Genomic DNA, 22,320 nt, shown 5'->3' on the forward strand with positions numbered 1-22,320 from the left:
GTAATGACAAAGCTTTTAAATAGCAAGAAAAATAATGGAGTAAGTGTAACTTTACTGTGTAGGCTTTAAAGAAAAGAAAATGAGTTATTTTACATTATTGTAGACAACCATATTTACACATACCAGGCCTGAATAGTTGAAGCAGCATTTTAGGGCAAGCTGACCTGGTTTAAGAATGTAAAATGTTATTATTCCTGACCTTCCCATGGACATATTTTTCATAATGAATAATAGTTTCATAAAATATTTTCATTTAACTCTGCAAATGTTTAAATTTACACATAGAACACTGTTAACTAATAAATAAGGCACTTGTTTTTTTAGTGAGGTAACATAGAAGCTTAACCATAAAAATGCAGCTTTACTAAAATCAATGAATGGTGTGAACCAACTGAAGCATAAACTTTGTATTTGATACAAATATTTAATTCAACATTGCTATCTGTGGATTATTGTATTTCTGGTGAGAAGACAAAGAGCAATCCTGTTCCCATGAGAGCATTAGAAAGGTGATTGGCTGACTACAGAAATAAGAAGCAACATGTTTCAAAAGCTTGAATTATTTTGTCTATAATAGTACGTGTTCCTGGAGTAGGCCAGCACATGCCACATGCCCACTTGCTACTTTATTCATATCTCTATGCTGAGACTCTATTGAGTTTTTTGGACCTCTCTTTATAGGAAGTTCTGCTTTGTTTGCTCATTGAATTATGGAACTGATGTTTGATAGTGAAGCTTTATGCTTTTTGATCTCTCTATTCAGAACTCGATATTGATTACTGACAACTTCTTCACCCTCATTCCTAGTATAGGTATTCTTTCCTTTATGGACTGCACTTTATGCATTGATTATGATTTATTGATTGCTTATTTTGATCACTGAAAAAACTAACGAGATAGATATTGAGTAAATTATATGCTAACTCAATAAAAATGAAATACTAAAAGATATGATCAATAAAGCACTTAAAATCACATCAACTCATTATTCACTGAAAATATAATTGCGATTGTGATGATAATTTAATGTACAGCTCCTGATTAATCTCAACTAACGAGAAACATCCATTGTCTCAGAGTGATACCATGGTGATTCCTCTCTGGATGAATGGTATTATCTTACTCGTAAACCAATAACTTAACTGAGATCCCTGCTCCAGCAAAGTTTGTAGCGAGAGAACAGTTTACTTTGAGAGAAAGAGGAGCGGTAATTAATTGCTCTGATGTAGGGAGATGCCCGTGTCCCATATCCCAAAGCCCACATTTTGAAGATTGACGGAGTGCGGTTTTGAAGATGGTTGCAGAATTGGAGGTGTGAGTAATAATAGGGTCATGTGTCTCAATTGTTTTGAAGAGGTTATCAGACTAAGAAGTGGTCTATGATCCCGGGATAGATAATAATAAACAAGAGTTGATTTATGGTTTTCTTGTCTGCTAATTAGTTGTGATGCAGGTCGTGAGTTACTGTCAACTGTACATTAGAGATATGGACTATAACGATTTTTTGTGATTGTACTAATATTGAATGATGTTAGTGGAGCATATTGTGCAAAGATGACGCTGCATTGATTAGAGTGATTTGATTCTCATGTGTGAAAATCTTTTTGAATGGGAACAGTCAGAGGGTGTAAACACCAAAATATTCCATTTGTTGAATTGCCTTTTAATTTTTTTAGAACAGCAGACAGATTGTTTATTTTATATGTGCTTAGAGTGTAGACTTGTGTGTGTACGAGAAAATTGTAAAGGAGGGGAACTGCTGCAAGGAGTGAGTAGATGCGTAATTTATGCCACAATGCGATTGGTTGGCTGGTGTGAAACGCCACATAGTGGTTGGATGGTTTGTGTGCAGAGCCGCGCTGAGATTGTAGGATGGGCTTACTAAGAAACTGACATATACGGAATAGAATCAAAACATTGAACATTTTGATTATATTGTTTGCCATTTGTTGAATAATCCAAACTCATGACATGTTTTAAGGCTTTTACCAGTATTGTGAGAGGTATGTGACAATTCCAGTATGGGATGGTGAAGAGGCATCTCTTGAGGGTACACCACAACTTTATATGGCACTGAGTTTGCCAGATCACTGAAAATGAGGGTCCTTTGAGTTTCCCAGAATATGGTACATTTGATTTGAGAATTATTGAAAGATTGAGAGAAAAGAGATGAAGCCACCACCTAGACCAACACAGTACGAAGCATTAAATGCTTGGGAGAAAACAACGCATACTAAAGAGAGAGACAAATATCTGAACAAGGCTAAGAGAGCAGTGCCTAATTATGCAGATGGGATGAACAACAGCAGAGGTAGAGGAAAGGCATAGTTGAAGTAGCTAGACTGTACCCAGAAATTACTGATGAAAAACCTGAGGATGTCGTTTTGTTTGCCCTGAGTGTCCGGGGGTTGCTAGGAGACTTCAGCCCCACAACACAGTGCACCAGGAGGTGCTTACAGAGACCTGATGGGGCGGACCTTGAATGCTATTTAGTACCCACAGCATGGAACGCATGCGGGCGTGTGCCGGGCAAAGTCCAGGCCAAGAGCAGGCTCGTCTGTGCCCGTCCATACCCGTATGAGGCTGGGCCCACTCTCTGACAGAGGGCCCCAGGAGTGAGTGGCCATTATTTTCCTTACGGCTCCTGTCCTATGATTGAGGATTGACACATTTGCTCTGTAGCACTGTGTTTATGTGGCATTTAACCCATCATTTCCTTCTTGAGGCCTTTTAAGTATTCTGGCCCTAAACTAGTATTATGGGTAACAGAAAAGCTCTGGGTGGTTCCTCTGTCTTGTCTCCTCCACATGCACCTAATATCGACAAGATATTGCAAAGGGCTGTGGGGATAATCTCCACAGAAATTGCTCTGACTGAGAGAAGGTTGTCACTGGGCGATGGCTCTTCTTTGATTCCTGATGCTATCCCCTCTGCTGGCCCCATCCAAGCCCCAACCACAGTTGATTCTGATGAACGGTCAGTCACTCAACTACCATCAATGAGTTTAACTAATATTTCCCATGCCATAGGGGCACGCCTCAAGGAAAGTCAGCGGTCCACTACCCAAAGGCCACGAGAGCTACTAAACAGCCCAGATGTCACCCCCATCTAAAACGCCCACCAACCTGACTACCCCCTCTCCAGTATCTTCTTCACTGGGGTCCACCTGCTGTGGCCCGGAGGAGATATTAACTAATTTACCAGGGTCAAGGACTTGTTGGAGGACTACCTTGGGAAAATTAGAGACATTGTGACAACAGAACTTTCTCCTATTTCGGCACGCCTGGCAGCTATTGAAAAGGGAATTGACAGCATTAGGGACCTCCAAGACCAGCCACTATGGGTTTCTAACTCAGTATTTAAGGGTGTCCATGATAACATCTCTAACCATCTGCCCAAAATGGCCTTTGGGGGATCAGCTGCCTCTCATTGTGAACTCATGGATCCCCAGCATGTTAACATTCCCAAGCTTCCGGCTGGGCATACTGATGTTGCCTGCCCCCATTCCAACATAGAAGCCGCGTGGGGACTGAGGCCCCTTCAAATCATAAGAGTGAGAGGGCGTGAAAACGCTCAACACTACCTAAAGATCATAATTCTCACCAGAAACACCCTGTGCTATATCTCCAACCTGCATCATGCCCCTGTGTGGTTATTTTAACAGGTGTCCCCCAGTTGTTGGTGGGCCAAAGGAAGGAGCTGGAAGAGCTTACAAACAAATACCTGAATTGGCTAGTCCAGTATAGGAGCTTCCCCCTTTCCCTGTCCAATGAAATCCCTTTAACTTGTATGGTGGTTGGCTAGGGTCAGCACCAGTGGATTACAATGGAGATTGTGTTATCATTAATATTAGGTCACCCCGGGTAGTGCATAGCTTAATATTTAATGGCTACAAGCCCTCTATAAGGGCTTCTACTACTATTGATTTGTTACCGTTAGGGTATTTCTACAAACCCAGTCCTGCGTTGGGGCCTCTCCATAGTCGAAATAGGTCTCACGCCCAGGCAAAACCAGCCGTGCATGCTCCCTCTAATGCTTGCGCTAGTCCTATAGAAATCTGGTCTCCAACCCCTTTGACACCTTGGAGGGGGTGGACTGACTCGTTATCTCCAAGGGTATTCCTGAGGCGAGGGGCCTTTGTTGAGGATGAGCCAAATGGTTTAATAAGCAATTCTGCCATTCTTAACACAACTTGTGAAAATCCTCCCACAAGTAACCCTTCTATGGTGAATATTCTATCCTGGAATATAGCTGGTCTGAAATCAAAGCTAAGTGACCCGGGTGGGGGGACATTCATAGACCAATTTGGTCCTACATGAAACGTGGAGCCTGGAAGTTGTCCAAAGGTCGGGCTAAGTATCTTATTAAATTCTGGCCAGTTGGTCTGGCAGAGGACGCTCCTCTGGTGGTCTCCTTAAGTGGGGAAAAGTAACTCTAGATGCCAAAATATGTATATTGCAAATTCCCTCAAAAGACATTTTAGACGTATCCATCACTAGAAAGGACTCCCACACGTACCATCTGTACAATGTCTACAATAGGGTGAATATGGGGCGGGGAGGAGTCGAAGATGATTCAAGATCCTGTCACCCATATAGATTATTAGGACACTGATAACCCGGCAGCTATAGGGGGGAACTTTAACTCCACATTCGAGCCCTTTGATGACAGGACTTCACCTGTAGTGGCGGAAGACGAACAGTGGGGTATCCCTACACTAAATATCCCTCCAGTTAAATGTTGGACAGATGTAGCATATCAACTTCTGTCCTTTTCATTGGCTCAGGGCCTAAAGGCCTGTAATGGTCATACACCATCTGATCTGCAAGCTAGTTATACATTTAATCGCCCAGATTGTATGAGCAGGATTGATTATATTCTAATCAGTCTACCTCTCGGGGGTTGCTTGACCGACATGAGGGTTTTGAATAGGCTAGATAGTGACCATAACACACTCCATTGCACCCTAAAGGGCACATTTAATAATTTAGCTAATGTCCCACAGTCCTTATCTAATAACTTAGGGTGAGGTTGGGCAAAGTGGTTGGTGAGCAAATCCTTAGGGACAAGATGAGCAAAGCTCTTAAAGATGCAATTTGTGGTCTGGATAACCTCCCCTGCATGGAGGGCAGTCGATTCATCCATAAATAAAAACCTATTCAATACCCTAGTGGAGTGTTTTAAGCAGGCCTGCAATCCCTCTTGTGTACCTACAAAGTCCATTCACACCTGGTTCAATAAAGATTGTAGTCACTGCAAGAAGGAGTTGTGTCATGCATTAAATAGGGGTGATATTAGTCTAATGAATACAAAGAGGAGAGAGTATAGACTTGCTTAACTCAAAGCACACCAGGAGTCAGACATGCAAGTTTGGGAAGATATATATGAGGCATCTGTTAGTAAAAACACCAAAACATTTTGGAAGTTGGTTGCCAATAGAGGGCATTGTGTCCCCAAACTCCTTGGTGACTCTATTCTTCCTGAAATATAGGTTAACCACTTTTTCAGTCTTTATGACAATTCGACAGGGCAGGCATATAATGCAGAGGCTCTTCCAATCCCAGTGAGGCATTCTGCCCTCCCCACACTTAGGATTGAAATGAAGGAAACTCTTGTGCATTACAGTCCATAGCAGCGGAGAAAGCTTCGGTCCCTGATGGAGTGCGGGGTGACCTTTTCTTAGCAAATGTTGATGGTTTAGCTTTGTATATGAATACATTAACAAACCATATCATGGATAGAGACAGTATTCAAGATAGTTGGAAAGCTGTGTTCTTCTGGATCTTGGGGATCTCACCCCTTAATTATAGGCAGAAAAGCCTTATTGATGTAGCCCAAAAGGTCTTTGTCAAGCGGATCCTTGGAAGACTAGAGTCCTGGATTGAGGAACAACAGGCCCTTTCACACCTTCCAAGCCGTGTTTAAAAGACACATCAGTGCCAGAGACCAGATCTTTAGTTTTTAAGCATTTATTGAAAGACCATAGTACTCCAGAAGGCCCCTCTGTATTTAGTCTTTGTGGACCTAAAATCCACTTTTGACCTAATTCCCTGCAGCAAGTTGTGGGTGGTTCTGAGGGTAGTACCCTATGACTTCTTAGAAATTCTGCTGCATCTACACCGGGATACATTTGCTCATGTTTGATGGGGCCTTAGAGGAGAATTGACAGAACAGCGAGGGGTTCATAAAGACGTCTGTCAGGGGTTCTTACTCGTTCCCACCTTATTCTCCTTGTTTTAAAGAAGATGGTTCAAATGGCACTCCCCTTGTGGTGGGACACAAGATTCCGCTTCTGCTTTTCGCTGATGATACTGTTCTTGTGTCCAAAACACCAAGTGGCCTGCAACATCTAGTGAACGGATTTGTGGACTTCTGCTCCGACTGTGAGCTGGTGTTTAAGCATTCCAACAACAACAAAGTTATGGCCATCATTCCACATATGTCTTTTAGTGGCACAATGAAGCTGGAAGACAGACTGTTGGAAAGGGTGATGGAGTTTGACTATCAGCAAGTAAGGTTAGCTGGGTCTGTGTCATGGACCCACACATTAAAAACAGTAGCCTGAATCTAACTCAGCATGTTGCAGCCATTCAAAGGCTATGTAGATCATCTACAGCTAGGTGTACATCCCCTGTGATTAAAGTATATAGGCCCAAAGCAGAGTGATGTGCCCTTTATGGAGATGAGCTGTGGGGTACTGCCAACTTCACTGCACTTGGGGTAGCTGAGAACTCCTTCCTTAGAGGTCTAGTCAGTCTCCCTAACATCACCCCCTTAGTCCCATTGCAACATGACATGGGCATTATGCCAATGCCTGGCTCAGACCACTCCTATATTGGTGCAGGCTTAAATATACTCCAGCCCTTGATGGCTATTATAAATCTTTTTAAGAAGTGGTTTCACTAGACAATTTTAGAAAGATCAAGAGACTAAATTACGTAAAGACAACCCTAACCCAGCTCGGCTTAGGACATTTTTGGTTAATTCCCTCCTCAGTAAAATCTATAACTGTGAATACCCTGAAGGAGGTGCATTGGGACCACTTCCTTCAAATTCAGGAAAGCTAAACAAGGCTCTTTGACTTATAATTTCCTAGATTTCAAGCATGACAACTTCTTCGAACCATTTTGAGATTACATCCACTCTCCCAGGGTCAGACAACTATATCTTACTTTCCATTATGGTACTCTGCCACTAATCCCTATGCTAGGAAAATGAAGGAATAATGCATCCCTTAACACTGTCTGCCCATTGTGCTGCTAGATTGAAGACTCTTAGGTCCACTTCATGTTCTTCTGTCCTGGCTGCGTACAGCCTAGGAAATCTTGGATCCTTCTGATCTGCAAGCAGTTGGGAAGCAGCCAGATCCATGTAGCCCTCAGACTTCTGCGCACGGAGCAGCTCCAGTCGGTCGTATGTGCTGTCATTCAATATCTCGACTGGAGCTGGTGTGTCAGAATTGAAGCCCTAGGATAGTTCTCTTTACCCCTTTAAGTGCAAGTACACCAGTGATGGCCACTTGTAATAGAAATCGGGGAACAGTTCCACAGGCCGTTTCTATTGCTTTCTTAAGTTTGCTGATTGTTTTTAGGATGATGATGTTGTCTATTTAGATCATTGACTGATCTGTTTCCCAGGGAATATTCGTGGTAATGATTGTGTCGTCCCTTTTAACATTATTCCATGTATTTTGTACTGTTTGAGTCATTTTTTGCACATGATGAGATGAATTTTACATGGTTTTATGATTTCTTTTTTTTTTTTGCTTTATTGCTTCTATCAATATGGTTGGTTTTCTTATGGTGGTAAAATACTGAATAAAGTATATGATGATGATGACAAACCTGAAAAGTTGAAAAATAATAAAACACAGGGGAATGAACATGAAAAAGATTAAAAGAAATCACACAATAGTGAATCAGGATGAAGTTCTGGATGCATTGTTAGCTGAGCGTCTGCCACCTTATGTGGTCCCTGCTACAAATACTGAGGGTGCTTTGTCATCTAATGCAACAGTGGCTACAGCCCCTGTTAACCCAAATGCAATTCAAACTGAAAGACCGTTACAGATGACACAGCCTGCTATGACACAGCCAGCCATACAATCTATTATACCTAAAGTTGTTCCTGCCTGAATTGAGACTGTTCCTACAGTGATGCCTCCAGCTGTTACTGTTTCTATTTTTACAGTGCCAGTACCTGTTGCTAGAGTTATAGCGGCACAGCCATTACAGATTTGCACAGAAACTGCTCTGATATTATCCCAAATGCTAGTTCAAGGAGCTATTGCAGGAGCACCTGCAACAGGATTTATCCCAACATCACAGAATTTACAAATGTTTGCATGGACACGACCGCAAACTGTTCGGTCATTGAAGGAAGGGAGAAGGATTGTCTTTACAACACCAATAGCACAAGATGAGTCCAGTTTATTTGAAGACAGGACTGTTCATCCATGGTTTGAAGAAGCCACAGAAAACAAAAAGACAGGAAACACAGAGAATGAGGTTGTCATTACACAGGAGACAGAAAAGGAAAGACTGTTAAATGTCCCTAATTAAAAACAGAGCTAGAAGAAATAACCAGAGGTTGTTTAGATCTTGAACATGTGGATCTATGCCAAGAAAAAGAGCTGATTTACTTGAACAAAGAGATTACTAGGCGTGAAACAAAACCCAAAAATATGAAGTTGATCTTTCAAGAAGTGTTCCATTGCAGAAAAGTTTGACGGCACAATTGGATTATGAAGCCATTGAGACAGTGTTATTCAGGAATGCAATTAGAAAATACATTAGTAAATAGAGTGATTTTGAGAAATTAGAGAACAAATGGCCACGGGAACATGAAAAGAAAAAGAAACAATCAGAGGTGGCTGAAGTAAAAGGTAAGCCACGCCAGATCCCCTAAATTAAGGAGAAGCTTTGACTTTTCCAATGAGAGAAATACCGGGTAGAGGGTATGTTTATGTACCAGGGAGTGAAGGGTATCTAGCAGCATTTACAAATAAGTTTCCAAAATTGAGAAAGAGTCCTATAAAATGGTACACACAAGTTGACAGATTGGTAAAGATTTCAAAAGTGCTTTAATATATTCCTTGATATTATCGTGCTAAATGATTTGTGGGCAGAGTGTGAAATTGCTGTGTAATGGCCGCGAACAGAGCCTCCGAGAAATACCTGCACTAATGCACCATCAGTAGGCTAAAGTGATACCTTTCATCAAACTAAAGGTGACAGTTATCCCGCCCCAGAAGTGATGTAACTTCCATGGCCGGGCCCGCCCTGGATGTGACATCACATCTGGGTCACATCATCATGTGGGTCATGTGACCCGTGGTGTGGTCACGTGAGGTGTGACATTACCTTAGTCATGTGACCTGTGGGGTGGTTACGTAGGGTTTGACATCACCTTAGTCTGGTGACCAGTCACATGGCTATTGGGGTATGACATCCCTTTAGTCAGGCGACAGATCACATGATGATGGTGAGATCACGAGTGAACCCTGACCCGGAAGACCATATGATCCTGTTTGTGACATCCCTTTAGCCAGTCGATCGGTCATGTGGCCCCAAGGGGTGTGTAGCAAGTACAGGGTGGAATGCAAGTCTTGCAGTGTACAACACCATAGAGGTACCTCTTATGTAGTTTTATAGCAGCCCCCATACAAGCAAGTGAGGCATAATTTTGGTGTAGGCACTTGTAGTCAGAAATCCACCTTGAGGCCTAAAGCAACACGCATCAGTGCTTACAGGGTATACCTCAAGCTGTCTTCATTATAACCCTCTTGAGCAGGGGTGCAACAAACCTAGGCATGTTTTGCTCACACTACACCCTGTTATTATGCAGGGTCCTGGTAGGTGATGTTTTTTCAGGCAAGAACAAACTGGTGTCGTATACAGGTGTAATATATGCACACATGGGTGCCAGAGCTTGCTTGGGTCTAAGAGCGAGAGAGAGAGAAGCAGAGAGAGAGAGAGAGAGTAACAAACAGGGAGAGAAAGAAATAGAGGCAGAGGGAGAGAGAGAAGAGAGAGAGACACACACACACACATAGTGAAAAAGAGAGGCAGAGGTAGAGACACAGAGAGAGAGTCGGAGACAGAGAGAAGCAGAGAGAGAGAGAAAGAGAGGTAGAGGGAGAAGAAAGAGAGACATTGTGAGAGAGAAGCAAAGAGAAACGGAGAGACTGAAAGAGGCAGGGGGAGAGAGAAAAGAGAGCGAGAGAGAGAGAGACAGACACACATAGTGACAGAGAGAAAAGTGAGCAAAGCTGCCTCATGGTCTGTGGTGCTTTTATAAGACAAGCCAGGAAGCTCAGAATTCAGCTGTCCCCCTTCTCTCTGAAGTCCAAGGGGCCTCATTGCCTATACAGCAAGTTCCAGTGCTTTGGAAACCCCTATTATTAAAAAAGAAGAAGAGTTAAGCATTGTCACACTGGGGAACTCCCCCATTGTTGGAAAACTGTGCATACATTAAAAACTCTTGTTGGAAAAAACACAAACATTTATCCCTTTGTGTTAAATAAATCCCTCCTTTATTAAAAAGTAAGCATCAATGTGCACCATCAAGGGAACTCCCAGCTCTTTTGTTGCAAAAAGTGTGCATATTTAAGACCGTGCAGTATAAATCACCCCTCGTGCGAAACCCCCAGTGCACACTGCCTGCAGCTGGAAAACACACATTTTTGGAGACAGCGGACCCGTGGACCCCCATAACACGATGCCAGAGTCTGGAATGGGCTATCACAGCTGTGCAGACCTTGGACAGCCTCGAGAGGCAGACATTCAAAAAAATTTCTAAAGGTAAATTTTTTTTATATATTATACCTTCATGGTGTGTTTGAAGGCAAAGGTCAGTGGCATTAAGCTGAAAGGTTTTTTGTTTTTGTTAAGCAGAAAAGCTTGTTTGAAAAGATACTAGACCTTGAACAGTTAAGTTGATCATGTGTGTTTGTTCATAAGTTAATGTTAAAATAAAATGTGTACTTGTTTTACATTTGTACGTGGCTGAAAGCAAAAGGAAAAATCGGATGATCATAAATTGTAGAACAAACAGCTTTTTATGGGTGTTTACTGCATTTATAACAATGAGTTGGATATTGTGGAGCAGAGGTCAAATATATTCTAAGCATGGGGTGTTTGTTTAGATTGAATCAAGGGCCTTTTGCTGCGAGGGCTCTTAACCCGTTCTATGCCGCGGACGTAATGGTTACGTCCTGCGGCACAGTGCTGCTGTGCCCAGGACGTAACCATTACGTCCTGGACACACAGCCCAGAGGGAGCGCTAGCGCTCCCTCTGTGGGGTTCCCACCCCCCCACCTGCCCAAGTCAGGGATGGAATGGGAAGCCCTTCCCCTTCCACCCCGACCTCCCCCCACCCCCCCTGTAACGTCAGCGCGCAAGCGCGCGATGATTGTCACAGGGCCTCCCCCATCGCGCTGGAAGCTCAGCTTCCAGCGCGATAGGGAGAGAAATGCTTTGCATTTCTCTTCAGATCACGTGGGGGAGGCCGAGAGAGGCTTCAAAGGGAAGGAAATGTATTTCCTTCCCTTTGAAGTCTCTCTCAGCGTTTTGGCAGCCGGATTGAAAGCAATCCGGCTGTCAAAACGCCCACTAGACACCAGGGATGTCTTTTTTACAAAGGAAATTGGCATAAGGGAGCGACCCCTTGGGCTAGGGTCGCTCCCAGGGGGGGCTTTTTTTTTTAAGGCCTTTTCTGACCCCCCTGGGGGCAGAAACCTCTAGGCACCAGGGATAATTTTTTTTGTTTTGTTTGTTTTTGTTTAGTTTTTTGTTTTTGAGGTGGGGAGCGACCCCTTAGGCAAGGGTCGCTCCCCTAGAGGGAAAATTATATTTAGGCCATTTCTGCCCCCCTTGGGGGCAGATTGGCCTATTTTTATGAGGCCAATCTGCCCCCAAGGGGGACAGAAATCACTAGACACCAGGGAGTTTTTTTGTTGTTGTTCGTGTTTCACGTAAGGGGAGCGACCCTTTAGGCAAGGGTCGTTCCCCTGGGGGGCAAATTTATTTTAGGCCATTTCTGCCTCCCCCCCCCCCCCCGGGCAGATCGGCCTATTGTTATTAGGCCGATCTGCCCCCAGGGGGGGCAGAAACCTCTAGGCGCCAGGGCAATTTTATTTAATTTTTTTGTTTTTTTAGAGATGGGGAGCGACCCCTTAGGCAAGGGTCGCTCCCCTGAAGGGGCAAATTGTATTTAGGCCATTTCTGCCCGCTTTGGGGGCAGATGGCCTGATTTTAGGTCAATCTGCCCCCAAGGGGGGCAGAAACCACTAGGCACCAGGGATCTTTTTTTTGCGCCGTCACGCAAGGGGAGCGACCTTGTAGGCAAGGGTCGCTCCCCGGGAATGTGTGGGGGGGGGGGCAAATTTGTTTTAGGCCATTTCTGCCCCTAGGGGGGGCAGAAACCTCTAGGCGCCAGGGCAATTTTTTTATTTTTTATTTTTTTTAGATGGGGAGCGACCCCTTAGGCAAGGGTCGCTCCCCTGGAGGGGCAAATTGTATTTAGGCCATTTCTACCCGCTTTGGGGGCAGATCGGCCGATTTTAGGTGAATCTGCCCCAAGGGGGGCAGAAACCACTAGGCACTGGGGATCTTTTTTTTTGCGCCGTCACGCAAGGGGAGCGACCCTGTAGGCAAGGGTCGCTCCCTGGGGGGGGGGGCACATTTATTTTAGGCCATTTCTGCACCCCCTGGGGCCGGCTGAGCTAGAGGCCTAAATCCACAGGTAGGCACTTTGCAAAAAACACCTCTGTTTTCTGTGAAAAAGTGTGATGTGGCCACATTGTGTTTTGGACCCTTTCCTTTCGTGGGCGCTAGGCCCACCCACACAAGTGAGGAAACATTTTTATCGGTAGACTTGGGGGAATGCTGGGTGGAAGGACATTTGTGGCTCCTCTCAGATTCCAGAACTTTCTGTCACCGAAATGAGAGGAAAAAGTGTTTTTTTGGCCAAATTTTGAGGTTTGCAAAGGATTCTGGGTAACAGAACCTGGTCAGAGCTCCACAAGTCACCCCATCTTGGATTCCCCTAGGTCTCTAGTTTAAAAAAATGCACAGGTTTGGTAGGTTTCCCTAGGTGCCGGCTGAGCTAGGGGCCATAATCTACAGGTAGGCACTTTGCAAAAAACACCTCTGTTTTCTGTCAAAAAATGGGATGTGTCCACGTTGTGTTTTGGGGCATTTCCTGTCGTGGGCGCTAGGCCTACCCACACAAGTGAGGTATCATTTGTATCAGGAGACTTGGGGGAACATAGAATAGCAAAACAAGTGTTATTGCCCCTTGTCTTTCTCTACATTTTTTCCTTCCAAATATAAGAGAGAGTGTAAAAAAGACGTCTATTTGAGAAATGCCCTGTAATTCACATGCTAGTATGGGCACCCCGGAATTCAGAGATGTGCAAATAACCACTGCTCCTCAACACCTTATCCTGTGCCCATTTTGTAAATACAAAGGTTTTCTTGATAGCTATTTTTTACTCTTTATATTTCAGCAAATTAATTGCTGTATACTTGGTATAGAATGAAAACCCACTGCAGGGTGCAGGTCATTTATTGGCTCTGGGTACCTAGAGTTCTTGATGAACCTACAAGCCCTATATATCCCCGCAACCAGAAGAGTCCAGCAGACGTAACGATATATTGCTTTCAAAAATCTGACATTGCAGGAAAAAGTTACAGAGTAAAACGTAGAGGAAAATTGCAGATTTTTTCACCTCAATTTCAATATTTTTTCAGTTGTTATTTTCTGTAGGAAACCCTTGTAGGATCTACACAATTTACCCCTTGCTGAATTCAAAATCGTGTCTACTTTTCAGAAATGTTGCGGTTTCTGGGATCCATCATTGGTTTCATTCCCATATCTGTCACTGACTGGAAGGAGGCTGAAAGCACAAAAAATCGTAACAATTGGGTATTTCCCAGTAAAATGCCAAAATTGTGTTGAAAAATTGGGTTTTCTGATTCAAGTCTGCCTGTTCCTGAAAACTGAGAAGCTGGTGATTTTAGCACCGCAAACCCTTTGTTTATGCCTTTTTCAGGGAAAAAACCACAAGCCTTCTTCTGCAGCCCCTTTTTCCCATTTTTTTGAAAAAAACGAAATTTTCACTGTATTTTGGCTAATGTCTTGGCCTCCTTCTGGGGAACCCACAAAGTCTGGGTACCTCTAGAATCCCTAGGATGTTGGAAAAAAAGGACGCAAATTTGGCATGGGTAGCTTATGTGAACAAAAAGTTATGAGGGCCTAAGCGCGAACTGCCCCAAATAGCCAAAAAAAGGCTCGGCACAGGAGGGGGAAAAGGCCTGGCAGCGAAGGGGTTAAAGATCTGCTGTTGGTATTTTCTGACTTTTTTGATGCTGCAATACATTCTATTAAAAGATTAGTTTGTTGCTACAAGTTTTTTTCTCAGTGTTTGAAGCATAGAGATTCTGTGCAGCATACAATGCGCAAAATGTGATGAATAAAATGTCCCAGGAATACCGTTTTTGCATGCTGCATATTGCTCATTTAATACAATGCTTAGTATTTTTAAATGTTTTTTTCTACAGGACGGCTTTGCAGTGCTCAGTTAATAGGATTAGAGCGCTCAGTGAGGCGTGAAAGGAGAAAGCTGTCAGGCGGAAGCGAAGTTCTGTTATGTGTAGGAGGTTGCTGGGGCATACTACAGCTAATGTATGCAGCTTGTGTTTAAACAATGTAAAATCAATATGTTGTGGAATCCTGATTGATCTAATTATGTTGGAGGCCTATAGGGGCCTAAGCTATCAGCATTTCATCCTTCCAAGCGCTAGAACATTAAACTTCTGATGTGTCACCTTTTTCTTTTTGAAAGGCACTGTACGTGTATTGTTATGTATGTAGGTATTATGGTAAACATTAAAGAGGGGTGATTACATCTATTTATTTTTAAATTTATGTGTGATAACACTCTTTGCTAATGCGATATTCTCAAAGAATGAAATAAAACTACACGTGTCTAGGGGAGTTGCTATCTGAATATAGGTGTAGTGTGTGTGTGTGGGCGCATATCAACAGGCTGTAACTTAAAATTGATTCATGAGATGTCCCGTCTGCGTGCCGCTAGACTGACTATTTCAACGATACAAGGCTTTCTGTTTAAAGATTAGTTTGTTCCTAAATGACTGCAATATAGCTCTGGTGTGATTATTTTGTGCATATTTCAAGCAGATAAATGTAACATAAACGGTGTTTTAAAAGACCTTGTTGTCTTGAAAGGACAGGCTTAAGAAAATTTAAAAAAGCAGCATTGTGGGTGTAGATTATTACTTTAGCATCTTTTAATCAAATTTGTTTGGTATTTTTGGTGTAGGCTGTATAGCTCTTAAAGTGGGATATTGAGGAAATACTTACCTACAGAAAAGGTACAGCTGTATGTTTTGGGCTGCATAGCTCTAATTACATTCCAATCCTAATTATTATGCCATTCTGCATGCCCTGCTATCTACCTTTTGACCTTTCAAGTCTTAAGCTTGTGCCTACCAGCACAACTCCCTTAATGTTTAGCTCTCACGTGCTATCTTTTAACCCTTCAGCACTGTGCATTACAGCGACATTGTTATCCCTCACCCATCACTGCCACTTGATTACTAAAGTGTGTGCATGCAGCATATTCTAAAGTAAAAATGAACAAGTACATAGGTCTAGAAAGCTGAAAGCTTTCCACAGATTTTAAAAACGCTCTTTTGATCCCGCATGTTTATTCAGGCAGAGATCCACACTGATGCACGGGTTGAGGAGCTAATCCAAACCTTTACCTCAAAGAAGGGAGGGCCCAGTTTAATCAGTGTTCAGTGTAACCCTCCACATACAGGTAAATACCACAGATCTTGTTACCTAAAGCTGAGTAAAGAGACTCATGTCACTCTTTGTCTACCGACACCCAGGATCCTCCAACTCAAAGGGTCTCACCAAACTAGCGCTTTATATTGGAAATGTAATGTGGATTCTTTTCTTCACAGCTGCCAGGCTTGCACTGGAATCCCACAACTATGCTGCGCCTGTTCATAACACGGCCCGAGCGTCAGTATTGTGACACTAAAGCGCTGGCAGAGGATTGAGACTTTGTTAAAAAAAAGAAATCCTGAGAATTCTGTAGACGGCCCATCTACAAAGAAGGCTGTTCCTCAAAGATGACGCGTGTTATGAACTATAGCAAGGTAAACATCTTAACATATGTTTGTTTTCTTATGCAACGCATTTCTCCACCAGCTGAAGGGGTCTTCTGAAAATGTAAAGAGTTATTTAGTCTGCTTGTTATAACCGGGCGGCTGCAAAGGCATCAAATGTCTTTTACTAATGTGTATTTTCTGGTCTTTTAATACCTGGATTGACTGCACAAGACCATTGGGGGTGACCCTCTACTTACACAGGGTCAACAGTCGCTGGGTCAGCCAAAGGACAGAATGACAGTGCTCCAGCCCTCGGAGTCAGCACTTGCAACCGTTACAACAGTACGTGTACAGGGTCAAAAGACTGTGTTGCCTCAAAGGGCCAGCACAACAGCACACCATGAAGAGGAATTAACACCAACAACTTGTGACAGACGCCCTGGGCATGCTGACTTTTTAACAGAATCTCTTGGAGACATAACATGTGTGATCCCCTGCACTGCCTACCTAGGTACAGCAAATGGAACTGCGCTTCTGACTAGGGACTAAGGGCCATATGTACAAACACTTTTTCCCATAGACACAGAATGGGGAAAAACCTTTGCTACATCTGGCCCATAGTCCCCCTAGACAGCCATGATCCAGACCCAATCACAGCTCTGGACCTTTTCATAAAAAAGAAACCCGAATGCATCCAGCCACTACCTGCTCTGTTAGACCTGTCCTTAAACCATAACCCTATAGACCAGGCATCCATAGATAATACAGCAGATAATCCTCCCATCCCTGAGAGCCCGAATGGAGCTGTACACACCACAGGGTCTACAGAATCACCCCTAAGTGTCTTCCCCAACCTAGGGGTTGAAGCACACAAGGCGCTTGAGACGATTGCTATAGAATCAGGGCTCTTTGGAGATCTTTGTGAAGGGCAACAGCTTTCTGAGATACTCCCTGCAAGCATCAACCTCTGACTGTCTGCCTTTTAATGTATACTAGGAGGATTCTCAGATTGTAGCTCAAAGTTCAGGAGAGGCCCAAGGTGGTGTAGATTCTACTTACTGGGATAAGAATTTACATTACCTGCACGTTTTGTTCCCGGTTACACCCCACATGCATTCTCCCCAGTTAGCCCTTCAGCAATTGTTAACCCCGTCACTGCCATCTCTTCAATCCACGACACTAGTACAGAATGGCCGTGGTGTCTTAATCGAAGCTTTGAATCAGAGCACCTCACTGAGTCATCCTGAGGGACAGGGGCCAATTATCACTCCTGGTGTTCTGAGGGTGGTTTGATTTACTTGAACAGATGTTGTCAGGACAACAGGATGGTGCTCTGGGTGGGAAGAAGAGACATATACTCAGGGAGATTCAGGGTAATATACACCTTGACCCTGCTCACAACACTAACGCACCGCAGTATAGGGTTTTAGTACCTGAAAAATGAGTTGGGAACCTGTATTAGAGAGATGCTCGTCGGTCTAAGAAAACTAAAATCACTCTGTAACGCTAAAGCTGCTAAACTATGGAAGAAGCAGATACTTGGGGGAAATGTAAACGACACAGATAGCGATAAATTTTGTGAGATCATCCATATATTACTACATTGTAAAAGCGAGGTTCTAAACTCCAGTGAAACAGCCTTGTCAGACACAAACTATATTTCAAGCTGACGCCAGTAATACAGAGCCCTAGTGCTCTGGGGTACCGTTTTGTTTAACATGCCCAAATAAACATCCCCTCTAAAAAGAAGACTTGGGAGATTGCTTCTAAAGCTCAGACGTTCCTAGGAGTTGCCTGGTCCAAAAAGAATGTACCTCGTGCTAGAACCGGTCTAAAACATACAAACACCTTGCACACACATCTAAAAATACAGTGGTGGAGAACTGAAAATACTAATATAGGAGGCATCTAGAGACCCTCCAAATGTTTAAAGAGCTCAAGGAACAGAGCAAAAAGAGGCAGAAATACAAAAAAAGTGAAGTGAAGGATGGGAATACAGCGATAGCGGGGGCCTCAATGAGTACTCCCATGACTGTACAAACCTGTGCGGGGACGGAGTTTAAAAAAGAGTGGGCTTGCAAATAACAAAAGTGGGCTGCTAGCGTCAAGTAGCGTAAGCTTTTTATTAATAAATTAAAGAAAGCCAGAATTCTTCTCACAAGGCAAATTAAAAAGGCAGCTCATCAGAACCGATTGAGCCTTCCCAAAACGATTTGGCGGAGATTGTGGTCCCCCATTCAGATTCCCAATCTCAAGATTGAGAGATGGTGCTTTTGGAGGGTGTCAGAAGGTACCAGAAAAAGGTGGCAAGATTTTGAGCAATGGAGTATTATGAAGAGTAACCTTTTGTTAACTTAAAACGCATAAGATCACGTTTTTGTTTTAGCTATTTATTAAGCCATACAAACTTATAAAGCGTTTGTTGCAAGGAGTAGGGTCAAATGATTTTTTCTAGCTCCGCTTCCATGGCCAGGGTCTTGATAGTCCTTTGTTCACAAGATGTTCCTCGCGGGGCGTACTTGACGCTGTGGGTTTTTAGAAAACCTTGCTAAGCTTTTACAAAATAAAGCAGAAGTCACAGCTTTTAAAACCTTCATATTAGTTGCCCTTGTTGTCCGTGGGTGTGAGAGGTGCGTGCACAGAACCTTAAAAAGTACTCTTTACAGCACAGTCATTGAAAAAAACAGATATGGTTATTTAACTTTAACTGTGACAAGACCAAAGTGTCTCTGGCCATGAGCATTGCAGTTCTACTCACAGACCAGAGCACGGCTGACACCGTCGTACTGTCTAGAGCAGCGCAAGGCCACACGGATCTTGAAATACGACCTGATAAACTGGTCAGCTTGGGCATGTTTTAAAATTGCTTTGATGTGACAGTAAAAGTTCTGTACCACAGCGGCTCCTGGAAGTATTTCACGTCCAGAGAATCTCTCCAGAGAGCAACACCGTTGGCATTCTACTGCATGAAAATCATTTTTGCAGTATCTTGAATCTGAAGAGTTTTTAGGCACTAGCTACAAGTGTGCACACTGTGACCACCTCTACAGCAGCAAGACTGCTCATCAGTGTGAAATGCATTGCAAAATGTGTCAGAGGGATGGGTGCATCTCAGACCAGGATACAAAAGTGAGATGCTCTTGCTGTAATCTATTCTGTTGCTCACAAAACTGTTTGATTATTCATCAACAAATGGCGAGAGCCCCTGTGGTTCGGTGAACCCCCAAAGCTGACTGCTCTGGATGCGGCCGATATGTCACCATTGAAATGACTGCAGCGATATGAAATGCCCCGGTTGTAAGGAGAATATTCCCCGGGAAGAGTCCACATGTGTTACATGATTGAAGGCCATCCTGATACCAGAATTAAAAATGGAGGCAACGAAACCTGCCCTTCAGGAGGCTGAAGGTCCTTTCTATAATCCTTCTTGTTCGCCCATGTGCCTCATTGTAATGTTCCAATGCCCTTGTCCAGGCATTCCTCACATGGGTCAGTAGCCATGAGAGATTGGGGTAACCAGAGTCACCTGCAAATATCGAGGGACAACTGTTAGCTACACACTCACCCTTGGGGCCCACACCATAACCATACACAAACATCCACTGGGTGGGAACCAGGGCTCACCTATTAGCCATATCCTTTGCCTCTGGAGTTGGGCCATCACATTTGGGATGCTGCTATTCCTCAGGATAAAGGAATCATGCACAGTCCCAGGATACTTAGCATTGACGTGGGCGATGTACTGGTCCGCCAGGCACACCATCTGGACATCTATGGTGTGAAAACTCTTTTGATTTCTGCACACCTGTTCATTTCACTGGGTGGGGGGCAAATGCAATATGTGTTCCATCGATTGCCCCAATGATGTTGGGGATATGTCCCATTGCATAGAAGTCAGCTTTCACTGTGGCCAAATCCTCCACCTGGGGGAAAATGATGTAGCTGCACATGCGTTTAATCAGGGCAGACAACACTTTGGTCAGCACTATTGAGAACATTGGCTGTGACATTCCTGCTGCCAAGCCCACTGTCACTTGGAAAGAGCCAGTTGCAAAGAAATGGAGCACTGATAGGACTTGCACAAGAGGGGGGATCCCGGTGGGGTGACGGATAGCAGATATTAGGTCAGGCTCCAATTGGGCACACAGCTCTGTGATTGTGGCCCTGTCCAGTCTATAGGTGAGGATAATGTGCCTGTCCTCCATTGTTGCCAAGCCCACCAGGGGTCTGTACATGGGGGGATGTCTCCATCTCCTATTCATCCGCAGTGGTTGCAATCTATGGGGCAAAAGAGTGAGCAGCTGGTCATTATCTGTACATTCCAACCACTACAGTTCAATGCATATTGTGAGTGTAACATTATTTTGTTGGAGATGTCCAAATAGTGCATTTGTGTACTCTGATGCCGTTAGGATCCATGGCCTGCACCCACCCCCCCACCCCCCGAAATGGCGTCCGTCTGTCCTGTATGGAGGGACAGGTGAAATGCTGTAATTCTGCTGAAGTTGTGCGCCGTTGTGGGTGGCAGTCGAGAACCGCCGTGCAACTCCTCATTGGTTCTCATTGGGCCCTATGGGGTACAGTGGCCAATGGTGATGTATGCTGGCGGTGACGGTACGCACCGCCGCAGACGTGACCACCATTTTCTATCTGCACGGTGGTTGATGCTAAGTAGTCGCACATCTGAAACGAAGAGCAACAAAGTTCATCTGTCGAATGTAAAGTCCTCATCGTGGACTCATTTTTCGGAGTGCCCTGGTTGTGCTTTTGTTTCTACCATTTTCTATCTGTTCACTCGCTTGCTACCTGACCTTCAACAGGAGAGTTCCTACACTGCAAGTGCTGCTGTGACCTGTGTCTGGAACCAACCATGGCTGGTGTTACTGGGGAAAGGGCCCCGGCCTTCACCTCGGCGGAGTTGGTGCAACTGGTGGATGTACCAAATGCTGTATGGGCTTCCAGACCAACAAGTGAGTACACTGTTAGTACGATGCATGGGCGTGAATGCATGGAGTGCTGTGTGTGAAGGCCTCATGCAGGGGGGGTAGGTGGATGGGCCCTGGGCAATGTACAGCATGTATGGTGGGCCATGTCTGGGCTAATGGGGATGGGAAGTGGCATGGTGGGCCATGAGTGTAACAGGCAGGACTGTCGGACTAATACCTTTCCCTGTCTATTTCCCTGCAGTTCAGCGTCCATCAAAAGAATGGTATATGGTGTGCCATCTCCAAGGACGTGCGGACTCTGGGGGTCTATGGCAGGCGGAGCACCCACTGTCGGAAACAGTGGGAGGACCTGAGACGCTGGGCACGGAAGAGGGCGGAGACCCAGCTGGGGATGGCCTCCCAATGAGGAAGGGGTGCCTGTCGAACCCTGACGCCCCTGGTGGCCCGCATACTGGCAGTGGCCTATCCGGAGCAGTGGAATCTGGTCCTCCTACCTCAGAAAGCCAGTCAGGGGCCATCATTGCAGAGGGCCACGAGGATCCCCAGTGTCAGACCACATCCCAGGGGGTCCCTTGGGTGCAGTGATGCCTGCTGCACAGTGAGAGAATATAGGGGAATAGAAGGGGAAGGAAGGTTTCCCCCCCCATAGTGAGTTGTGGGGTCCTCCCCACAAAGGATTGTCGGGTCCTCCTCTGGTTGTAGGCATCTCTGGTATGGTGGCCTTCTCACTCTCTCCGAATACAGAGTCAAGGTGGGCTGATTTTGGATCCCCTCTAAAAAAAAACTTTAAAAAAACACCACCTCTCCCAGGGTGTGCCTTTCTCACCAGTTCCTGCCCCGGAGTTCCTGCATGAAGATCAGGTGCGGGAGTCCCCTTATCCCACTGCGGCCAAGGTCACGCACAACTGCAGCCCACCTCTAGGCTGCACAGCTCCCTCTGTGTAAGCCCCGGGAGCTGCGTTGATGCAGGCAGAATCGTCACATGGAGTTTGGTGGAGCAAAGAGGCACCAGGTTGCCACTGTGTGGTCAGCGTGCCATTCCCCAGAGTGTCCAGTTGCCCTGGTGAGAGGGCTTAATTTCTAGCTGCAGTGCTGGGGACAACCCATATTTCTATGTCCCCTGGTTGAACTTCAGGGCTGGATGGTGATGGAGTCTGGGTGGGTAGTCAGAGCTCTAAGAGAATGCTCCCACCATCCTGGATATCCAAGCCACGCCCCCAAGAACTCTA

Source organism: Pleurodeles waltl, chromosome 5 (assembly GCF_031143425.1).
Source record: "Pleurodeles waltl isolate 20211129_DDA chromosome 5, aPleWal1.hap1.20221129, whole genome shotgun sequence".
Classification (NCBI taxonomy): Eukaryota; Metazoa; Chordata; class Amphibia; order Caudata; family Salamandridae; genus Pleurodeles; species Pleurodeles waltl.